This window comes from Harpegnathos saltator, unplaced genomic scaffold, assembly GCF_003227715.2.
Source record: "Harpegnathos saltator strain DR-91 unplaced genomic scaffold, Hsal_v8.6 scaffold694, whole genome shotgun sequence".
Classification (NCBI taxonomy): domain Eukaryota; kingdom Metazoa; phylum Arthropoda; class Insecta; order Hymenoptera; family Formicidae; genus Harpegnathos; species Harpegnathos saltator.
Window position 1 is genome coordinate 7133 of NW_020230531.1, and position 6497 is coordinate 13629.

The window sequence follows — 6497 nt, forward strand, 5'->3', positions numbered from 1 at the left end:
TCATGTCTCATTTGAATTTTCAATGTTGAAACTAAAATATTGAGATAAATATCCCATATCAAAATATTTCCGTATTTCCGATTTACCTCGATCAAAGATATTCTCTCTCCACCACAGATTATCAACTGGGAAAGCTACATTTCTGTTTTAGTTGTTGCGGAAAGTAACAACAATCCGGCAGATGCGGATGCCGTACCGGTGGATCCGGTTCGGGCCAAGCAGAGTCGATCGGAAGGTAAAGTTTACAAGTTTCCTATACATCTGTGTTCAACCCTTTACGATCTTTGCCTTTGCAACTTGTTCCTCATCAGCCCTCTTGAAAGTTTCATGTCTCATTTAAATCTTCAATATTGAAATATAAATATTGAGATAAAAATCCCACATCAAAATATTTCCGTATTTTCGACTCGCCCGATCCAAGATATTCTCTCTCTACCGCAGGTTATTAACCGGGAAATTATTTTTCTGTTTCAGTTGTGCGGAAAACAACAGCAATTCGGCGGACGCGGGTGCCGCACCGAAGGATTCGGTTCGGGCCAAGCAGAGTCGGCTTGAAGGTAAGTTTACAAATTTACTATAATCCTCTGTTTGACTCTTGGCGATCTAGAGCTGAGATATAATTTCCGACTCGACTTGAATTACGATCGCAAAGGGTAAACTACAATTTTACTCGCCCGCACTCGTTGGTCTGATCTCATGAACGAATGTGAATTTTTTGTTACAGAGTTGAAGCGGAACGTGGCCGGCTCTGACTGCAAGTCGTTTCGGTGAGTAAATGCAAAATAAAAAGAAAAACAAAATTCCGCATGACGGATATGGTGTGACTAGATGAAATATCGTTCAAGTCAATGCGAATTGCAAATAGATTCTTGCATGTGTGTGTTTGTGACGTTGAATTCAATACATTGCTCGAAACAATTAGGGAATTATTTGTTCGCGATATCCTGCATTACATACGAGATTTAAAATAGTGAATGATTCTCTATTGATATTCAGTCATCTGAATAAGAAATATTCTGTACAACCGCGATGTACAAACACGAAATCGTCATCAGCTGCTTTATTTTTATTTTTCAAGCGGGCCGCAGAATTATTTAACGATATAATTATTTGACAATATTCAATTGTCCGTGTAAAATATATTCATACGCATAAATGCCGATACCGTTGCTGCTTTTCTTTTATTTGCAAAACAGGCTGTAGAATTATATGGCAATATTGTCCATTCATCACGATCCCTATTGTCTCGAGTAGCGTATAATGCGCGCACAGATTGCGCAAGCGCACGCCGAGCTTGAGGTATCCTCGCTCGCGTGCCTTTGAATATCGCGACCGCGGTTATCAAAATACGCATTTTTACCCGTGCTCCAACAAAGAACACTTAAATTCTCATTTCGCCAAAGCATCGCGAACGTAAGCTTCGTCGTGACGGAACTATCATGCGTGAAAACGTTGCCCCGCTTCTCTATTTTTGCGTTCCCTTGAAGCGACCGGCTTTTGATTATCTAATCTTTCCTCACGTGCATTCGTGAATATTGCACTCGTAGATATCGATAATACCGCATTTTCGTGACTTTTCCGATGCAATCGCGAAAAGCGCCGTAAAAGTCCGTTGGACGAGTCGATAAATTTTCACACAGTTTTTGCTCCTTGCCGATCGAGTTTATAAAGTCCGTTTCGCAGCGCGTAAAAAGTTTCCACCGATGTCGACATAAAACGTTCGTTATTTAACGCAAATATCGCCGCTCTAATACAAATATCGACCGCGTCGCGAAAGTGTAGCAATCACCGTGGGACGCGCTGCAAGATGAATGCTGCGCGACATGGAGAGCGGTAGCGGACATGGAAGAACATTGGTAGACCTGGTTGGACATTGGCAACGGGACATTACCAACATCATCATTGGTGAGCGTTTGACTCAATACTTACAGAGAGCTCTTTTATTATTATATTGTGCATGCCGCAAATTTGCATTGACATTTATAACGAAAAATATATTCCATGAATTATTGCCATATATTATAGCTATATATTATTGCCATATATTGTTGCGATATATTGTTGCCATATATTGTTGCCGTATATTACTGCTATATATTATTGCCACACATTGCCACGTATTATCCCCATATTATGGCCACCTGAAATCGCGCGAGCAATCGAGAACACTGAATTTACCGGTAATCGCAAAAGCGCACGGTAGACGTCACAGATTGATGCCAGCAGCCCGCATCAGAGCTGCCCGATAACAATACTCTTGCTACAATTTAACTTTAAACTAAAGCGGTCTCCGATCACAGGAAACGTTCTATCGCGGACTAATCCTTCGAGCAGAATATTCCCGAGAAGCGCTCCTCAGATAAACGCTGCTAGTTATAAGCGAACATGCCCCGTTAGGGCCCCGACGCGGTCTTGTTGTCGCAGAAAATTAGGAAGAAAGGAGCTAAACATCCGACACCGTTGTGAAAAGAAGGACGATGACGTCCCTTCGCGAGTAAAATACTAAGCCCTTGCGAACGCGAACGTCAAATTCCACCACGGCTGCGAACGTCCTCCGACCAGTTTCTTCGCGGAAACGGCTCAAAACCTAGGAACGCGCTTTCGCCACAATATAGTCCTATATTAACCGTATTCACGCCATAAACATCGACTTCCAACTCCAAGTAGAAACGAAAATATCAACATTAAAATTAAAGAATTAAACTAAAATTATATTTAAATTTAAACATGTAATCTTCGGTATCTCATAAACGACTCAAAAAACAGGTACACGCTTTTGCCCTAAATCTCGACACTCAATTCACAATAGAAGCGGAGATATTAACGGTACAAGCTGAAAAATTTTAATCTCCGATATCTCCTAAACGGTTAGATACAGGCCTGGCTCTGGCACCAAATTAAAGTCCTCTCAAAACCCTACATTTTGCCGTAAGTGACGACTCTCTACTCCCAGTAGAAGCGGAGATATCAACGGAGAAAGGTTGGAAAACTTTAACCTTCGATATCTCCTAAACGGTTAGAGATACAGGCCTGGTTCTGGCACCAAATTAAAGTCCTCTCAAAAACCTACATTTTTCCATAAATTACGACTCTCTGCTCCCAGTAGAAGCGGAGATATCAATGGTACAAGTTTCAAAACTTTAACCTTCGATATCTCCTAAACGGCTCAAGATACAGGAACGCGCTTCTACCACAATATAATCCTATATCAACACTGTTCTCACCACCATAAATCTCGACTCCCTGTTCCTAGTAGGTACGGAGATATTTACTGTACAAATTAAGAATTTTAAACTTCGATATTTCCTAAACGGTTAAAGATACAGTAAAGGGCCTTTTATCTCCTAGACGTCTCAACATACAGGAGCTCGTTTTTGTCGCAATATTGTCCTATGTCAACCCTATTCTCACCATAAATCTCAACTCTCAATTCTTGGTAGATACGGAGATATTTGGAGTACAAGTTAAAAATTTTAACCTTCAGTATCTCGTAAACGTTTAGATATACAGAAAAGAGTTTTCATCTCCTGAGTGGCTCAAGATACAGGAACGTGCTTGTTTGAAAAATATGCTGTGGTAATGAAAAATTTAGCATGCACTCTTGATTTGCTTCAGGGAGGAAACTATTGTTATTTAGGTTACGTCTTGCCAGCTTTGCTGCAACTTATAATTAATTTGCAGACGCTTCACGGATTACCTAGTTGCGAACCCTTGATAAATTCTCTAATAGATAGGATTAGAAAAAGTTGTGGAATACTATATTGAATTTCGACAGTATATGCAGTAAACCTTACATTATTTCATCTGTGACTGTTCCTAAACTTTAGTTGAAATGGCTAAACTTGATTTCAGGAGCATGGATTTTTTCAAAAACGACCCTGAATCACGAATGTTGTAAAAATTTGCTTATTAGAGAAAGAAAAAGATATGCGTATTTAATAAATGAAAGCAAAATATCTTCTGATAACTGTTCAGCATCTTCTGTGGAAGATGAACAATTGTTTAAATTTTTAGAGGACGAAAGTAACGTGGAAGCAGTTGACATTGCCATCGGCATAGCAGTTCTTTCTTATTCGTCAGACAAGGAAAAAGATGTCACATCGATAGCACGTTTCTCATATGAAACATTTGTTTTTAAAGTTCCACACGATTATATCATCATCGGCACCGGTTGAGCGTTTACTTAGTATTGGATGTCGAATTTTAATATTGCGGCGAAATAGATTAAGTGTCAATATGTTTGAGGCATTTTTATTTTGTAAAACTATCGACAATTTATTTGCTACACTCGTTAATTTCAGAGGAAATCCGTCCGTTTTAAAACAATATTCTCCAAAAAGAAGCGGTCAATTAACATATCACGCGCAATTATTACATGCGACGAGTCCCAAATGAAAGATAAGTTATTAATGTTAATGATCTTGTTGTTAATTACCGATACCCGAAAGAGTTCCCCTCGCCCCGTGCTTCTCAGCTAAGCCATGGCGCAACACACGCGACAAATCATTCGCGACCCGGAACAAATATATTATTCAGGTACATGCTAATTATTATAATAAACTCGGATCGCGTGAATTTTGCACGGCACTCCCAATATTCACAGCAAACAACGCTTAAAACTCGCCGGTAGTCAACGTTAATCTGTACACAGCTGATTTCGAGAGCATTCCAAAACACTATTAAAAATACTTCTACGATGATAAAATGACACAAAAAGGTACGACAAAGCGACGACAATCCGAGATCGGACGCGAAGCGAGTGAGACCGCGGGCCGATGTCGTTGCCTATTCGCACCCCCGCCCCCTCTTACTTTTGGTCAGAAAGGTGGTGGCCTGACGAAACTAAAATGGGACACGATAAATTATTTTTCCAATGTAGTGTACTTCTATACTAGGTTGACTTGAATATATGCGCTAGTATAAGTTGCTGAATATAAGCTGAAGCTCGTCGATTCCTTGCAGAAACTTACAGTGAATCTGCCATCCATCGGAAACAATATGTAACGTTTGATTTCGACGATTCAAAAGTGGTGATTGTGACGTTTGCGACAAACAATGGCCAGGTCGGTAAATGTCATTGTGTTCCGTGTCTATAGGACAGTCTCCCATGTAGCGACAACGGCCCTGGCAGGCATGCCCCCGATGAAGCTCCTTGCCTTTACAGGAATATGTATATGCGAAGGGGAGATCTCTGTCGCAATATGGAGGCAGGTGAATCGCGCTCACCGGGGCCACGGAGCGGCTGGAGCACCAAGCTCGGCAAGCAGCTCCTCCTACGATGGCAAAGGCGCCTGGTGGTCACCACCGCAGGGAGGAGGACTGTCGAAATCATCCAGCTCTATCTGCCCGACTGGGTGGACAGTGACTTTTAGAATAACACAGGTTGCTCTCACCAGGCATGGATGGTTGAGCAGAATCTGCAGCAGGCTATTCTTCCGAAGAAACTATCGTCACGAAGACAAGTGAGAGTAACACGTATCAGCTGCTTGTCCCGGAAAACATCGCTGCCACCGTAAAAACAAATACATATGACATGTACCAGCCTCTTACTTCCAAAATAATGAGAAAGTTTCGATCCAAGAACCGGGTCTTGGTAAGTGTAAAATCGCCAAGTGTAAAATCAGCCAAATCAAAGGTTAGATTTGCCCGAAAATACAGAACCACACGAAACCAGTTTATCATTGTCATTGAAGATTATTCCGAAGACTCCGACTCAGCATTAATATTGTACAGTCATGTAGGCAAACGTATCTGAAGGGAAGTCGATAGAAGAAAATGTTTATGGGTATAGTAATAATGATGGAGTGAAAAGGGAAATAAAGGAAGTTAAAGAAGTATAAAGAAGGAGAAGAACAAGGAGTGTTTGCAAACTGTCCTGTCCCGCAAGATGACATGTCCTCTTGTTTTGTCGGTTGTCAAGTACAGTGGAACATCGTCAATGAAAAGAGTAGACGACATTGAGTGTAAGAATAAGCTGACTATTGTAGTAAGTGACGTGCTCTGGAATTTTGACCTACGAGAAAAAAGAAAATTTGAATAAAAAGTTGAACAGTGACTTTGTGAGCCCGAGAGTTCCTGGATCCGACCTTACTCGGAATCCTCGAAAAAGAGCAAAAATCTTTATACTGTCTATTAGTCTTCCATTGTACTGTCGCGATGCTATCGGGTCTAGATAGTGAAGTCAAAGAAGACAAGATCTGCCCGATGGTGGTTGGTGGTGTAGTGATAGTTGACAATGTTGTTGTTAGAAAGAAGGAAAATGTGTCGGGTTCTTGCATTTACATTACCTACCAGAGTGATCTTATCTGCAAAACGTACTCAACCGCACTACCTACCGATAATTACTAACACGTATCTCCACATACAGGTTAACTCCGCAAGCAAGCAGTCACTCCGACCATTAATCTCGCCTGAGAGCGAACCAACGCCTAAAGACCAACCTCCTGCCGCACATTATCGATTCCACTAACAACCCTCCGTTCAGCACGCACCAACTA

The 6497-nt window shown here is 41.2% G+C and overlaps 1 long non-coding RNA gene across 1 annotated transcript; it reads left to right on the forward strand.

Annotated features, from left to right (window-relative positions):
* The first annotated feature begins 204 nt into the window (after positions 1 to 204).
* Positions 205 to 747, forward strand: LOC112590017 (uncharacterized). Its single transcript, XR_003113932.1, has 3 exons — positions 205 to 235; positions 475 to 557; positions 725 to 747. It is a non-coding gene; the product is annotated as an uncharacterized LOC112590017 (long non-coding RNA).
* Positions 748 to 6497: the final 5750 nt, after the last annotated feature.